Here is a 16,378-nt window from a genome sequence, read left to right on the forward strand (position 1 = left end):
GTATTAAATGTAGTTGACTTCATATATGTAAAGCACTTAGTATAGTGAACATGTCTGAATTATTGTTCTATAACCTTACCTTCCATGATTCTATCTAATACACATCCCAACTCAGTGATACACAGTGTCAATGACAGAAACATAATCAGCAAGAATAACAATCACTTATGCAGTGCTTCCTATGTGCCAGAAACTGTGAGATAATAAATGTTTGTTTTTGTTGTTTTAAGACACTAAAGTTTAGGGTGATTTGTTACATAGTAGCAGATAAAGTGGTAAGAGGTTATGTCTACTCTGTTTAACTGTTCTGGGCCTAGTTTCCTACAGTCTCTAATGTTTCATCTGTAAAATGACCACAATTCCCCTTTTATCCATTTGTTACAATTACATTAAAGTATTACCTTAGACTAAGACACATGTTACAAGGGATATGAAAGTGTTTCACTCAATGCCCAGCACATAGAAGATATTTAGTAAATATTTCCATAATACTTCTGCTGCAACAAATCACACAGCTCTCTCCTCACTACCAGCTTGGATTTCTAGCAATGGAGAGAGTTTCTTTAATGAATTCCTACACATAATTATAAGATCCTATATAGGTTGCTATCCAAGAAAATTAAGGAAAAAATCATCTCTACACTAATTCTCAGCATGCCTGAGCAGCTTACAAAGGAAGCTCTTTCCACGTCTCAGTGTCACACTCCAGGATTTTAATGTCCCATTTCTGAGAAACCATTCCAAACTGCGGTAAATGCAGTCCAAATGTATAAGGACTTGGTACACTGGTAACAAAGCAGATGCAAGAAAAATATGCAAACTCAGGAAAAATGCAAATTTGAAACAGTAAGTGATTTCACTTGGTCATGAAATACCCCAGGGAGTGCACCAGGGCAGTGATTTATTAAGAGAACTTTTAGAAGTAAGTGTACAACCCCAAGCGCTCTGTGGGTTTCTATAAGACCCCACTTTTACAATTGGGAGAGACTAAATTCTCTTGGGCCTTTAATTATCTGTTCTTAAAAACCTAAATAATAAACATTGCAAGCACTCAGCCAGTTCATAATTATTTTCATGACAGTGACCCTCTTGGGGTTTTGCTGATTGGTCCTTACTTAGAAGGTGTAAATAGAGTAGGCAAGTAAGAAAAACAAAGCATAAAAGAGGCAGTGCATCTCTCTGCTTGAGGAGAACTCACTTTGGACAGCACCTTGAATGCTATCAGGGAAGCTAGAGTGTTCTCCTGTTCTTTGCTGTCCTTTCCAGTGTCTTCTCCTGAACTCACATCAGAAGCATGCCTTCAAGGGGAAAATGCAACAATAGTAATATTAATAATAATGAGTGAAGTGTATTAAGCACTTTTGTGCCAGTACTGTTCTCAGACAGGCAAACAGACTATTTTTCACAATATTTCACAAATGAGGAACAGAAAAGTTAATAACTTGACCAAAGTCTTACAGTAAGCAGGTGGTACCAGCAGGGTTCTAACCCAGGCACTCCAATTCTAAGGTCAACTTTGTTAGTGTTATCTAAAAAAGAAAAGCAATAATAAATTATTCACAAGAAAATTTTACAACTCAAGTTTTTCATACTCTTTAAAAAGGCATTTTTTCACATGTACTCTCATGTTCTATGATTAGACCTAATCATTGTCACTTCACAGCTAGAGAAACTAAGACCAGAAGAGCTTCCAGATCTTGACTAGCACCACTCAATGAGTGGGACGACCAGAACCCTGTACTGATCATGCAAACTTCACCACATAACAGCTTGTGATATTGAGTGAGTTGTTTCACCTATACGACCCCTCTAAACCAATTTATTAATCTAGAAAATGAGAATAATAGCAATTTCTATGTAATAGGTTGTTGGAGCACAAGATAAAGTTATATGTATAAAACATTTAGCACAGTTCATGGTGCATAACAGGTCTGTAGTAAATATTTGTTGTAATTATCAGCAAAATCATCTCCCTCATTACTGCAGTTGATTTTCCTTTTTATTGGAAAGAAATTTCTCAACTGAGTTTCAGTTGAATACAGTATTAGATTATTCCTTAACTGAGTTTCAGCATTTTAAATGTATACTCCCTACTCAAAACCACCTACTAAATCATGCCTGTAATCCCAGCACTCTGGGAGGCCAAGGTGGGTGGATCATGAGGTCAGGAGATCAAGACCATCCTGGTTAACACGATGAAACCCCATCTCTACTAAAAAATGCAAAAAAATTAGCCAGGCGTGGTGGCTGGCACCTGTAGTCCCAGCTACTCGGGAGGCTGAGGCAGGAGAATGGTGTGAACCCGGGAGGCAGAGCTTGCAGTGGGCCGAGATCGTGCCACTGCACCACAGCCTGGGCGGCAGAGTGAGACTCCGTCTCAAAAACAAACAAAAAAACACAAAAATCTACCTACTAAAAAGAAGTTCTTCAATGCTTAGACTTTGAGCAAAGAAAAAGTCTGCTCTAACAGGAAGCTGGTGACGTAGAAAGGTAAAGTTTCACTTCACAGGCACTTTGATTTCCCTTCGAGGTGGATACTGAATGATTTGTGTGTGCGCACATTTTTCTATGCATTATTCAAAATTAAAATTCCTTAGAGGAAACCACTGAAAGCCAGTCATTTACAAAACTTTAAAAATGACATCTTGAAGAGTTCTTTGGTGCTCATTCATCAAACTTAGCAATGATTTAACTGTAATTCTTTATTCAGATTCATCTCCCACAAAATAAAAATGCCATAAAGCTTTACAGTACTGTATCCTAATGAATAGAGAAACTAAAGAAAAAGTAAGATGAGCAAGTGAGAGGAAAACCCGAAAATGAGCCTGCCCTGGCATGTTTCTAAAAAGAAAGAAACAAACAAACAAGCAGCCCCTCTTCTCAGCTCTTGGGAAAGAAATATTGAATCTTGATAATATCTGCACTTCATAGTTGATTCATAGCATGACCTATCTCAAACAATTTAAGATTCAAATGAAGTTTGCAATTAATCTTTCGATATCACTTTGCAAAACATTCTCATAACCTTATCCAGCCCTTTTACAAATCAATCCTGTGAGGTGAACATCACTGTGTTCCCATTTTACAGAGAAAGGCACTGAGCCACAGAGAGGTTATATACTCATGATCAATAAGCTGGTAAGACTAAGAACCAGGAATGATACTGTCTTCCTTCTCCAAATATCCTGTTCTTTATTATGAGTACCTAAACAGTATTAAAAATTAGTTACAGCTCAACAATAGTAAGTAAATGTCCTCATGTGAAATCCACCGTTTAAAACTTAAGGTTATCTATTTATCAAATAAATTAAATCCTACTCACTTAACAATATTCATTGAGCTCATTCTGTAAACAACCATTAGGCCAGGGGCAGATATGAAATATGAGGCTCAATCTGTGATCACAGAGATGAAATATACAATTTAGAGAGAGAAAGATAAGCATGATGACAAATAAATAATGTAAGAAAATTAGCCATTATCTTAGGCCAACTTTTTCTAAGCTGTAAGCTGTCTGCCTACTTCTGCCAGGTGTTAGTAATTGTTTTAAAAAGTGGGGGAAGAAGAGTACTTCATGGTGGGAAGATATTCATTGAGGACATAAGCATCTTCCTCTTAGAAATTAACAATGCACAGTGGCCTATTGCAAGTTTTGAAAGCCCTGCAAACAATAAAAGCCTGATTAGTTTTTATTGAATCAGTATCTCCTAAACACTTTTTCATGAAACAAGGTTACTCACAAATCTTGTCGAGGAACTAATGTCCTAGGAAAGTGGTTTTCAAGCTTGAGCATGTACATAAGTATCATTGGAAAGGTTGCAAAAATACAAATGTGTGGGCTCCACTCCAGAAATTCTGATTCAAGTGGTCTCATCTGTCATCTGAGAACTTGCATTTTTGTCAGATTCCTAGCTGATCTGATGTTTCAGGACTGAGAACTTAATTTGAGTAGTATCTCTACAGAACAGTTTTTAAAATGTTCTCCTGGAGTAGGATGATTATACTTAACAAAAATGTAATACACTCAGGTGATGGACACCCTTAGTATCCTGATTGGATCACTACACATTATATACATGTAACACATTTTCTCAAGTACCCCATAAATTTGCACAAATAAATAAATAAATAAAATTATACTTTTCTCAAATAAAAAATAAAATAAATGTTCCTCTAGAATGGTAGAATCTTTCTGTTTTTTTGTGATAATCATAAATACATATAAATATTCTCATCATTACATGCATGTAGTTACCTTCCTTTACATGATGCACCAGAAAGAATACCCACTCTAAGAAGGAAAGAATGAAGAGAAGAAGGCATTGTTTAAAAGACCTATTATTAGAATAATTCAAATTCTATGTCTACCATTATTAAGCTGTTTGACTTTGAGCAGGGATTGGAAGGCATTTTAAATTGAGGTGGAGATATGCACAAAGCCACGTGGGAAATGTCATGTGTCCCTGCATAAAGAGAACAAGCTATTTTGCTTGGTTGGAGATGAGGAGACAGAGGCTGTACATAAGAATGTGTTCAATTTAAAGCAACAAAATATATCGACCAAACTACTTTGAGCAATCAAGGGGATATATTGGCTCACATCACTGAACTATATACTGGCACAGCAGATTTCCAGTTAGGTCTGATCTGCTAGCTCTGTCCCCTCCAGAATACAGGCTCCAGGCAGGCAGGAAGGAAGAGGACATCAGTTCTCTTGGTGTCTAGCACGCTGCCTATATTAAGGTAGGTCCTCAATAAATTCATGTTGTAGGAAATGAATGCATGTTCTCAAAGATGTGGTTACTTTCAGTATCACTGCTTTCCTCATGGTTTCCACTTCAATATTAGTCTAACTTGCCTTAGGGACACAAGATGGCTGCTATTCACTTCAATTAGCTAAACACTTCTCTTTTCATGGCTGTGAGAGACTAGCTACCTCTTCCATAAATGAATTTTCTCTTCTTTCTGGGCACAATAGTCTCTATTTCTCAGCCACTTTTACAATTAGGTGTATCCATGCAACTCAGTTCTAGCCAATGGCGTGTGAGTAGTAGTGATATCCACCACTTGCAGACCTACACATAAAGGCTCCCAGACATATCTTCTGTGCTCTTTCCTGGAACACTTGCTTGATTCCAATAAATACAGCAACCTTAGCAGCTACATATTGCAGTTGGCAGAGCTTTCATGTTTCAGCCTCTTCATATTTTTTAGTTTTGTTGTCAATGTTTTTTTTTAATTGATTCAGGAGATGACCTAATAAAAAACTGAAGAAAAATAAAGCATTTTGTTCTGGATTTCTCATTAGGAACATGAGGTTTACTCTATTGCAACTGGCTTAGTTCATATGATCATCCCCTGAGGTGAGGGAAAAAGATGTGTGAACTGATTAAGCCAAGGTCACATGGTCTAAATGTAGAATTGGGTTTTGAGGTCAGTTTCCCTAAATCACCCAGATATCCAAGTGGAAATCAGGCTCCATTGACAAAAGGGAACAGTTCTTAGAAATGCAACTACAAATGTCCAATCCAAGTTGGCAAGTTCGAAGCAAGGAAGGGCTTTCCATTAAAGAATGTGGATGCTACCTGGTGGGCAACTGGAGGCCACTGGCATATATTTTTTTTTGGGGGGGGGTTTCATAAACTATTGTTTTTTTTTATTATTATACTTTAAGTTTTAGGGTACATGTGCACAATGTGCAGGTTAGTTACATATGTATACGTGTGCTATGCTGGTGTGCTGCACCCATTAACTCATCATTTAGCATTAGATATATCTCCTAATGCTATCCCTCCCACCTCCCCCCACCCCACAACAGTCCCCAGAGTGTGATGTTCCCCTCCCTGTGTCCATGTATTCTCATTGTTCAGTTCCCACCTATGAGTGAGAACATGCAGTGTTTGGTTTTTGTCCTTGTGATAGTTTACTGAGAATGATGATTTCCAATTTCATCCATGTCCATACAAAGGACATGAACTCATCATTTTTTATGGCTGCATAGTATTCCATGGTGTATATGTGCCACATTTTCTTAATCCAGTCTATCATTGTTGGACATTTGGCTTGGTTCCAAGTCTTTGCTATTGTGAATAGTGCCACAATAAACATACGTGTGCATGTGTCTTTATAGCAGCATGATTTATAGTCCTTTGGGTATATACCCAGTAATGGGATGGCTGTGTCAAATGGTATTTCTAGTTCTAGATCCCTGAGGAATCGCCACACTGACTTCCACAATGGTTGAACTAGTTTACAGTCCCACCAACAGTGTAAAAGTGTTCCTATTTCTCCACATCCTCTCCAGCACCTGTTGTTTCCTGACTTTTTAATGATTGCCATTCTAACTGGTATGAGATGGTATCTCATTGTGGTTTTGATTTGCATTTCTCTGATGGCCAGTGATGGTGAGTATTTTTTCACATGTTTTTTGGCTGCATAAATGTCTTCTTTTGAGAAGTGTCTGTTCATGTCCTTTGCCTACTTTTTGATGGGGTTGTTTGTTTTTTTCTTGTAAATTTGTTTGAGTTCATTGTAGATTCTGGATATTACCCCTTTGTCAGATGAGTAGGTTGCAAAAATTTTCTTCCATTTTGTAGGTTGCCTGTTCACTCTGATGGTAGTTTCTTTTGCTGTGCAGAAGCTCTTTAGTTTAATTAGATCCCATTTGTCAATTTTGGCTTTGGTTGCCATTGCTTTTGGTGTTTTAGACATGAAGTCCTTGCCCATGCCTATGTCCTGAATGGTAATGCCTAGGTTTTCTTCTAGGGTTTTTATGGTTTTAGGTCTAACATTTAAGTCTTTAATCCATCTTGAATTAATTTTTGTATAAGGTGTAAGGAAGGGATCCAGTTTCAGCTTTCTCCATATGGCTAGCCAGTTTTCCCAGCACCATTTATTAAATAGGGAATCCTTTCCCCATTGCTTGTTTTTCTCAGGTTTGTCAAAGATCAGATAGTTGTAGATATGTAGCGTTATTTCTGAGGGCTCTATTCTGTTCCATTGATCTATATCTCTGTTTTGGTACCAGTACCATGCTGTTTGGGTTACTGTAGCCTTGTAGTAGAGTTTGAAGTCAGGTAGCGTGATGCCTCCAGCTTTGTTCTTTTGGCTTAGGATTGACTTGGTGATGCGGGCTCTTTTTTGGTGCCATATGAAGTTTAAAGTAGTTTTTTCCAATTCTGTGAAGAAAGACATTGGTAGCTTGATGGGGATGGCATTGAATCTGTAAATTACCTTGGGCAGTATGGCCATTTTCACGATATTGATTCTTCCTACCCATGAGCATGGAATGTTCTTCCATTTGTTTGTATCCTCTTTTATTTCATTGAGCAGTGGTTTGTGGTTCTCCTTGAAGAGGTCCTTCATGTCCCTTGTAAGATGGATTCCTAGGTATTTTATTCTCTTTGAAGCAATTGTGAATGGGAGTTCACTCATGATTTGGCTCTCTGTTTATCTGTTGTTGGTGTAGAAGAATGCTTGTGATTTTTGTACATTGATTTTGTATCCTGAGACTTTGCTGAAGTTGCTTATCAGCTTAAGGAGATTTGGGGCTGAGACAATGGGGTTTTCTAGATATACATGTCATCTGCAAACAGGGACAATTTGATTTCCTCTTTTCCTAATTGAATACCCTTTATTTCCTTCTCCTGCCTAATTGCCCTGGCCAGAACTTCCAACACCATGTTGAACAGGAGTGGTGAGAGAGGGCATCCCTGTCTTGTGCCAGTTTTCAAAGGGAATGCTTCCAGTTTTTGCCCATTCAGTATGATATTGGCTGTGGGTTTGTCATAGATAGCTCTTATTATTTTGAGATACATCCCATCAATACCTAATTTATTGAGAGTTTTTAGCATGAAGAGTTGTTGAATTTTGTCAAAGGCCTTTTCTGCATCTATTGAGATAATCGTGTGGTTTTTGTCTTTGGTTCTGTTTATATGCTGGATTGCATTTATTGATTTGCGTATATTGAACCAGCCTTGCATCCCAGGGATGAAGCCCACTTGATCATGGTGGATAAGCTTTTTGATATGCTGCTGGATTCGGTTTGACCACTGGCATATTTTAAGCATGGGAGTAACACTGTCAGGTTTTTTTAAATTACAAAATGCTTTAGCATAGAGAAAATTATAAAGAACAATATAAGTAACAGATATGCACTCACTGTCCTGCTTAATCAAATGTCACACTTTGCCAAGCTTGATTCAAATTTTTTAAAGCAAAGAAACATTACAGATATGGCTGCAACATCCTATGTGCCCCACCGCTGATACATACCTCTCTTCCCAAGGGTAACCACTTTCTGACTTTGATACTTATCATTCCCAGGCATGATTAAATGCTATTGCTGAATTTACATATATACATAAATAATATATACAGTTGTTTGCATGTTTTAAAACTTTGCATTAAATAATATCAAATAATTAAAAATTTTCACAAATTGCGTTTTTAACTCAGTCTTTTATAAGATTGCCAATAATGATATCTCTTCAGATCATTCATTTTGACTATTATATTATTTTTCATTGTATGACTATGCCATGGCTCATTTATCCATTCTGTTATTGATAAACATTTGTGCTGTTTCCACAATTTTGCTATTAAAATAATGGCATTGTGAACATTCTTGTGTGTATATCACTGTGTACACATGCTAGAGTTTCTCTAATGTATTGTGGTGTATATTGCTGGGCCAAAGGCTATGTAAGTCTTCAACTTCCCTAGATGTCATACCAACTCATACATATATGACCAGTGTGAGCATTCTCAGTGCTCTACATTGTCCAGATTCTACATGAAGCACTGGTGGCCTATTGGTCAGGTTGACTGATATTAGAAGGTTTTTGCCAAAGTCTATGTGAGAGAGACTGAGGGTCTGAAATACCTAGATGTAAGGGAGATAAAGTGAGAGAGGAAAGAAGTTAACATATTTAGGAGCAAAATCCACATGACTTTGTGATTGATTATGGAGAAAATAAGGAGAAGGGAACAAGAAGACTCTCAAGTCTCCAGATTGAACACAAGAGGAAGCTTATGTGCCGTGAGACTGATGACAAATTCCTTTTGAACATAGTGCCTTTGAGGGCTTGGTAGTAAAAAAGAAAGCACTATCCATCAGGCATTTGGATATTTAGGTCTGGAAGACTGAAAAGAGATCAAAACAGAAAATACAAATTATAGAATCATCGAGATGGGTAAAATCAGAAGAGTTGGATCAAGAAAAGTACCTAGAATCAGTAGAGAAGTGAGTTAAGAAAATATCTCTGGGAAACATTAATATTTAAAGGTATATAAAAGGAAGAGAAGACTGTGGAGAAGACAGAGACTGAAGAAGGAGACAAAGTGTGTCATATTGTAGTAGCCAGAGGAATAGAGCTTCAAAGAATGAGGGGTCAACCACATTAAACGCAGCTAGAAAACCAAGAAGGTAAAAAAAATGAAAATTAAACATTAACATACAATGAAGTTATTGAGTCCATGTTAAAATGGTTTCAGTGGAATAGCATTGATGGAAATAATTGCAATTAGTAAAAGAATTTTAGAAAAAGAAAAAATTAATACAGCTAACTTTCTCAAATTAAATTTTTTGAAAATAAAACAGTGAGATGGAATTCGAGTGCAAGATGTTTGTTGAAAATCAACACACATGAAAGGAAAGAGAATGAACCTAAGAAAATTGGCTCCAGAGTCTATTAATGTAAAGACTATGTTATATTGTCTCTCTATCTTTAGGGAAACATATACCCAATTCATCTTGTGTCACCAGAATCAGATTCATCAAACCCATTCTGGACCACTCTGATCACTAGTTTCACCCTCACAGTCATAGTAAAGAAACTAAAGCAAAAGACTGCAAGAGCAAAGGACAGAAAGGGAAATGTTATTTTCTCCCCTCACCTTTGCCCTCTTTGATTTTCTCCATTGTTGCTAAAAGGAACACTTAGAAAACTATGAAAGAAACTTCTGCCTGTAAATGCAGCTCCATGATTATGAATTCTGAATCCTTGTAACAGAAGAACCAATAGGACTGATCCATGACTTCTATTAGTAGAGACTGGGAAGGTAGGTGACTTTAGCTCACTAAGCCTGATCACAGCAAAATAGAAAATGATCACAGTGTCCCCTTTTTATCCTGGGGTAACAATAAACATTCAGTGGGAGCCAAATACTGTATTAAAGTCCTGGTTGCAGCTCCTGTCACATGACATGGCCCACAAGGTTGTAGTTCTGAGTACCCTTGCCCATCAGTGGTGCTGGGGGGAGAAGGGAGGGCAGCCTGCTCACTAGGGAGAGCAGGAATGAGGCTAGGAAGGATAGGGACCTGGCAAAGATGTCTCCTGTTTGAGAGAGACTTCAGTTAATGTTCAGTCAACTTCCTGTGGTGCTAAGAAGTGAAAGTTGAACTTGACTATCAAGGAACAGAGGCAGGTTGTTAGCTGGGCCCCTGGGAGGAAGTCAACAAGCTCCACCACATCTGACGACACCTACTGCTTGCAGCCCTTCCCCCAGGTCAGGCAGCTGCACACCTCATGCTTCCAACTGAGGGGGAATGAATGGGTACCAAGAGTAGATGAGTTTACTTCTTTCCCAGGGGTGAGTAGCGGGTGAAGAAATCAGCATGTAGTGGACATTTACATGTGCCAGATACCTCATATATGCAGCATGGTATCATTATCCCTACTGTGCAGATGAAGACACTGAGGCTCAGGGACTTGTTCAAGACACACATCTGGTCAATAGGGAGCCAGGATTCAAAATCACGTCAGTCTGGTACTCAAGTCCTCTGTTCTTTCCATGACTACATTAGATGTATCCCTAGATAGTCTAGGTGTAACAGCATGAGTCTCCCATGAAAGGAAGTGGGGGCTCTTGGAACATACCTCTTTAGGAAGCCTTCCATCATTGTGCTGCCTTCCTCCTCTGTGCAGCCTCAGCACTCACTGTTGAGCCCTTCTCTAGGAGTTTGCAATCTACGGGGAGTGATGGGCACATAAGGAAATAATTTCAATGTAGTATGGCAAATGCTGAGCTAGATAAATGCGCGAATGACTATGAAGAACAGAGGATTGGGGTCACCTAACTCAACATGAGACTCATGGAAGTCTCCTGAGGAGAAACCTCTGAGTCCTAGAGAGTGAGAATTGGCCAGAAAAATTAAGAAGAGGCAGGGAATTCCAGAGAGAAGTAACAGGTAAACAAAAGCAAAGAGGCATAAGATAGTCTGGAGTCTGGTCAAATTACAATCAGTTGGAAGTAGTAGAGAATAAAATACAAAGTGGAGAGAGGGGAGAAGTAAAGCTGAATAGATAAACAGGGTCAGCTTACAGAGGGTCCTATGCAGGCTAAATTCCAGATGCTGCTATAAAAATACGGGAAAGAAAACTCATGAAATATTTTAAGATTTTTGTGGAATATTTTAAGACCTTTTGTGAACATCTCATGAAGCACTCCTGTGTTTGGAGGCAGCACTGGCAGCAAATCAAACATAATAAAAGGTCTGTACATCAAACATTGACACATTTATTCAACAAGCACATATTGAGCACCTACTATGTGGCAGGAACTCTCTTCATCAGCAAGTATTTTGGCACTAAATAAAACACAGAACACACCGCCCTCTTTGAAATGACAATGAAGAAAATAAGTGAATTATATATTATCTCAGCAGATATTGCATGGTATATGGAAAGCATATCAGGGAAGGGGGTGTAAAGTGTCATGAGAGGAATTACAATATTAATAGGATGTTAAGACAACTCCTACTGAAGCCATGTTTAAACAGACACTTGGAGGAGAGGAGGGAGTTGGCTAAGTTGATATTTGGGGAAAGGCATTCCAGGAAGGGGGATCAGCCAGTTCAAAGCCCTGGGGTGTGGGGGCTGTGCTTGGCATATTTGAGGAGTGGTAAGGAGGCCAGTGTGGCTGGAACAGAATGATCAAAGAAAAAGGTGGTAGTAAATGAGGTCAGATAAACAGTAAGAGACAAGGGCTTTTTAGGTCATCTAGAATTTAGATTTTTTCCTGAGAGGGCAGAGGAGCCACGAGAAAGCTCTGAGATGAGGATGAGATGATCTAATTCAGGTTTTAACTGGATAGTTCAGAGCAAGAGTGGGGGCAGGGAACCAATGAGGAGACTGTGGCAATAATCACGAAAAGTGGTGCAGCGGCTTGGACCAGGGAGTTAGCAGTGGAAGCAGAGAGAAGTGACAACACTCTGCATATGGGAAAGGGTGGGCAGGAGAGAACAGCACCCAAGATGATCCCGGATTTTGGCCTGAGAAGCTGGGGAAAAAGAAAAAACAACAACAACATCAGTGGAAGGGGTTTCAGGGAGACCAGGTGTTCTGGTTGCAGCTTTGTTTTGCCTTAAAAATATTTGAGTACATAACCAGTAATGGGATTGCTGGGTTGAATGGTAATTCCGTTTTTAGTCCTTTGAGAAATTGCCACACTGCTTTCCTTAGCAAACTAAGGCAGGAACAGAAAACCAAATACCACATGTTGTCACTTGTAAGTGGGAGCTAAATGATAAGAACTCATGAACACATAGAGGGGAACAAGAGATACTGAGGCCTACCTGAGGGTGGAGGTTGGGAGGAGGGAGAGGATCAGGAAAAATAACTAATGAGCACTAGGCTTAATACCTGGGTGATGAAAGTATCTGTATAACAAAGTCCTGTGACATGAGTTTCCCTACGTAACAAACTTGCACATGTACCCCTGAACTTAAAACTATATACATATATATACATATTAGAAAGAATTATACTTTTGAGTTTTAATAGCACATTTTATGTAAGATTTTGCAATTTAAACTTCACTATACTTTATATAAACAATTAAGAGTTGAGTTGACCTTGATATTACATATTACAGATATTAACATCTATTAATTTTTAATTATTTGATTTTTTTCAAAATTTCAAATAATATACCTGTTTTTCAGATTTCAGGCAGGCCATTGAAAAGCTCCTAGTTCTAATTACTGTTCCTGTAATGCTTTATGAATAAAACAGTCCGGCCTGTCCTCTTAGAGTTTGCAGTCTAAGGTAGAGAAATATAATAAAAGAAAATGCATGAATTATTAACTAATATGGTGTGGGTTCTAAAGCTCAGATAAATTATTTCATTTAGTTCTCACAACAACCCTCTGATGCAGGCACTATTATTTCCCCCATTTTAATAATGAGGAAACTGAAGCACGGAGAGCTTGGTTGACTTGCCCAATATTACCAAACTCTGTGTGGCTAAGCTGGGATTTGAACCAAGAAAACTCTCTTCCCATAGGTCGTTGAAAAATTATGAAAGGTTAAGCCAGCTCTCTGCTTGTGTTGCCTATTTCCACCATGTGAGTCCAATGTGTGGTGACAGAGAAGGGTAGATGTTTGGCATCTGTGAATTCTGTGGATTGTGTGTCATGATTCTTTATTTCTGTCCTCTGTATCCTGAATTGCCACTACCCAGAGCAGGTGATAAGAGTAAAATTCCATTACATTGGTCTTGAGGGGATGGGCAAACACTTTGGACTCTCTTGATATTCTAGTTATTAAATATTGCTCAGCGTAAGTTAGACAATGAATGAGACTTGTTGATGTTTTCATTTCAATTTGTCTTATAATGATCTGTGCTCAACATGTAAAACCAATAGATGTAACATCTTTGGAATATTTCTGAATAAACATGGGGCACCAACTCAAAGAGCAAGAGGTAAAAATGCCTAGTGTGGATCAAAATCTACTCTATGATAGGGAATATCATGGGCTCTGAAGGATTCTGGTCACATAGGGAGTAAATAGCAGACTCTCAATTCAGTGTCAGATGTGAGTTCACAGGCAATGTTTTGGGACTTCATCCTGTCTTTTCCCTGCTCTGGGAGTCATAAGAATTAAGTTCTAATCCTAATTCTGTTGTTATCTACCTGAGTGACACTAATTAGATATATAACTTCTCTGAGGCTCGACATTTACATCTACAAATAAAGAAGGCTAGAATACTAAGGCCTCTTCTATTTCTTCCAATCATTGATTGTATAGGCTCTTACTCTATAAATGGTTTCTTCTTTTAGGGAAATTAATTATTTTGTTCTTATGGTGTTGCTGGACCTGTTGCTTTTCATTGCTGTAACTACTTCTCTTTGTTGAAGACCTTTGCCAGACGAAATGTGATGGGTGTATAAGGCTCTGGCATTTTTCCCAGGTCTGTAGCACATAGAATTCCACTAATGGGTCTGCTGGGCATCTGAGACCACAGAGCCATTTGTCATAACATGACAATTCCAGTTGGGCAGGGATAAATGTTAGCTTTAACGATTTTGGACCAGAGTTTGTCTAGAGAGAGAGCAGAGTACAAAGCCAAAAGCATCATCTTTAGAGCTAAGCAGGCATGAGTTCAAATCCCAACTCAGCCACTTACTAGATATGTAGCCACAGCCACCGCCAAGTCTCAATTTAAATGTCACTTTCTCAAACAGGCCTCCTAGGGTCTCCCAGGTTGGCTTAGTCCAGAATACTGGTTTATCCTTACGGTATAAAATTTATTCCATCATTATGCACTAGTATTTAATAAATGCTGAGGAATGTGGAACAAATATTTGTTAAATAAAAAGTGACTTAATCCTTCTCTGTCTCAGTCCTCACTTCAGTGAAGTGGGCAAAAGGGTAGAACAAGTTTCCTGTGCAAAAAGAATCAGGTCAAAGCGCCCTATAAATAGCAAAACACTGTCACAACCCTAGATAGCATGATTGCAATCTGAAATAAACTAGTTCAAAAAGCAAATCTCAGACTCAAGTGGGGCTTTTTCTAGTTTAGAACTTGGAGTTAGAGGAAGAAAGAAGGGGGCTAAAGTGTGCTGCATGTCTAGATGTGCCAGGCACTGTACGTAATAGAATGTCACACATTTAATATTTGTCTAAAAGTGTGAAAGTGTGAATTTCCATAAGAGGGACACAGGGTCTTGGTAAAAGCAAGGTTTGCTCTAACTTTTCACACGCTTTGGCGGACGGTTTTGCCTTTTTCTCCTAAGTTGGAACTTTTGAGGCCATTACTGCTAGAAGGGAAAAGCTAGTGATGCTTATCTATGTTCAGAACTAGAAAATGGCCTCTTCTGGTCCCCAGTTTGTTCCCATTGTTATTCACATGCTGCCTATAAAAAGACAACACCTCCAGAAGGTGGAAAAGATGAATGTGCAGAATGCTACACATAGATACTCATCTAGGTGAGATGGCGAACACAGCAGATTTAGGTCTACCAATAAGATACTACCCCATTTGGGATGACACACCTTCCTTAGAAGTGACAGTGGCAGAACATAGACAAAGGGACTAACTAAAAGTATGTGGGTTCTGCAGATTGCATCTAGAGTAAGAGTCCAGTGATCTAAATTGTAGCCCAAGGCCTCTTGCTTGCTAACATCCTCTGTCTGCCTCAAATTTCTTACCTGCAAAATGGATCACTGAACATCACATTTCTCTTTATTAATTTATTCATTCACTGAAGAAGCAAGCTGTCAAAAAGCAACTGCTACATATGTCAAGAAAGATGCCAGATGCTAAAATAAAATACAAAAATTTGATTACTACAAATTGCTACCATCGAGGAGTCATAGTCTAATGAAAGAGAAAAACATGAGAGTGAATAATGAAGTCAGCAAAAAGTTCAAAAGAAAAATAAATAAAAGGCATAGATATTAAAAATGAAGAAGTAAAACTATCTTATTCAGAAAGGATATGATTATGTACGGAGAAAATCCCAAAGAATCTACAACATCAGACTCATCAGTGAATCTAGCAAGATCACTGGATACAGTTTATATATAAATGTTATCAATAATTGTATTTCTGTGCCTGACAACAAAAAATTGAAGACAACTTTTAAAACAACAATGTTTATAATGACACCGAAAAATATCAAATTAGAAGTTCATGTAAATTGTAGTTTCCAAGAGCTCCCGCTGGAAATTGGAAGCCATTGTTGAAATAAATTAAAGAAGATTTAAGCAAATGGAGAGACTTACCACGGTTATGGTTCGAAAGACTCTGCATTGCTAAGATGCAATTTACTCCAAAATTGTCTACAGATTCAATACAATTTCAGTTAAAGTTTCTGAAACTTTCATTTGTTGTTGTTGTTTTTGGAATAGACAAGCTGATTCTGAAGTTTATATACAAATGCAAAGGACGTAAAACAGCTAAAGAAAATTTGCAGAAGAAAGAAACTAAAAGAATTACACTGTCAGATTTCGAGACCTACTACAAAGCTACGATTATTAACACAGTGCATATTGGTACAAGAATAGGCAAATAGACTAAAGAAACAGAGGACAGAGTCCAGAAACTGAACTACATATACACGATCATCTGATTTATTACAAAAGTGCCA

General features: G+C 38.1%; 1 long non-coding RNA gene across 1 annotated transcript; it reads right to left on the bottom strand.

Moving 5' to 3' along the window:
* Positions 1-1,198: 1,198 nt before the first annotated feature.
* On the bottom strand, positions 1,199-11,033 carry LOC130541776 (uncharacterized). The gene is made up of 3 exons (XR_008955894.1): positions 10,881-11,033; positions 1,459-1,529; positions 1,199-1,298 (listed from the first exon to the last, which is right to left on the bottom strand). It is a non-coding gene; the product is annotated as an uncharacterized LOC130541776 (long non-coding RNA).
* Positions 11,034-16,378: the final 5,345 nt, after the last annotated feature.

Source organism: Pan paniscus, chromosome 7, assembly GCF_029289425.2.
Source record: "Pan paniscus chromosome 7, NHGRI_mPanPan1-v2.0_pri, whole genome shotgun sequence".
Lineage (NCBI taxonomy): Eukaryota > Metazoa > Chordata > Mammalia > Primates > Hominidae > Pan > Pan paniscus.